Here is a 1,751-nt window from a genome sequence, read left to right on the forward strand (position 1 = left end):
GGTATTGAATGGTACACAAATATCCCGGTCCAAGGAAGTTAATTACAGCTTTGCTGGAATAAATAGGAGTAAGAGTATGAATACCATCTAATTTTGGTTATTTATCCTCAGATATAACAAGAAATCAATGTTGATCATAGAATCCTGGTTTTCAAGTTTTCCAAGTTTTATTTATGCTTTTGGACTGAATGTCTAGTATTTAAAAAATTAGATATTTTCTATTTTGGAGAAAACCAGTCTTATGGTTACTTTCTTATGACGACTTCCGTCTGTCAAGGAAAGACTTCAAAACAATAAGGGCTTAGATTAGGAACAGAAAAATAGATTTAAAAAACCTTCTATCCATTTTCTTGAAAGGGTTTCCTTTTTATTTTCCTTTTTATTTATTTATTTTTTTTGTTCCCCCGGTCATCTCTACTTTAAGTCGGTTAGCTCATGTTCACAAACAACTTCAATGACAAAGTTTAAAGAAATACAGCCTGCTTGCATTAATGAAATTATCTTTATAATTGATTTGCATAATTATAGTATAACATTTTACCAATGGTATTTCCTATAGAAGTCACAGATTTTCGAAACAAAGATAAAATGAACTGCGATGAAATAAATATAAGAAGTAGAATATTAGTGGTCCAAAAAGCGTAGCCAATAAACGTGCAGTTATGAAACCACATGAATTCTTATAAACAATAGAAATGTTATATTCATCCAAAGAGAGCAGAAAAGAAAAGGCGAACATGAATGCAGTTTGGTAATCAAGTTATTCTTTTGACAATTAATACAATATAAGACATAGTTCGCGAACGATGAAGAGTATTCAATACCAGTTGGTAACAAAAGCAATAAAGATTTTGCGTATCGTCCAGATTACCATAGTATGGCACATACTAGAATTCTAAGAGATGATAATATTATTTATATAAATAGATATTGTGTCGTATTGAATTTATAGAAACATTTGCATTTTCCCTACGATGTTCATGTATGTATTTATACCCTGCTTTCTTTATTACTATAATTTAATGAATGAGCAAATTAATACATTTCAAGTTATAGTAAGTATGTTTGATTTCGAATTCCCCAATCATACAATAACAATAGTAATTAAATATTTAATGAACTTGATTAATTTTTCGCTTTTTTATTTACTATCCTGTTGGGTCTTATAAGTAGCAAGACACTTCCCTCCTCCTTATGGCCAATGAACTTTCCTGGGAGGATTTTGTGGATGAATAATTACTCAATCCTTTTAAGAGTTACGAGGAATTTCTTTCTGCAGTGGATCATTAAGATATTACCAAGAGAGAATCGTAAGATCTTTCCAGGAATTTCCAGGAAATTTGATACTGATTCATTCTGAATTTACGGATCTTTTCTTTGTTTACTAAAACTCTGAATAATCTGCCAAATTTTAATTTTTTCCAAAGGCATTCGATAACACTACGCACCCTGCACTTCCACTCTACCTTTAGTGGGTATCTTCCTAGAAAATGCCAGCGGCTGTTTTCCCATGTGTAAAGGAAAAAGTTTCTTTAGCCCTGGAAAGTAACTTTTTCTAAGAAAAAGACGCTATGAAATCCAACAACTGTAATAATCACTAGTCTAGAATACTGCCATAAGCTATCAGGAGTGAGTGTAGATGTGTTTAAGAATAAGCTCGATGAATACCTAAGATGCATCCCAGACCATCCAAGTCTGGAAGATGCAAAATACACAGGAAGATGCATTTGCAACTCTCTGGTGGATATACG

This window comes from Palaemon carinicauda, chromosome 15 (genome assembly GCF_036898095.1).
Source record: "Palaemon carinicauda isolate YSFRI2023 chromosome 15, ASM3689809v2, whole genome shotgun sequence".
Lineage (NCBI taxonomy): Eukaryota > Metazoa > Arthropoda > Malacostraca > Decapoda > Palaemonidae > Palaemon > Palaemon carinicauda.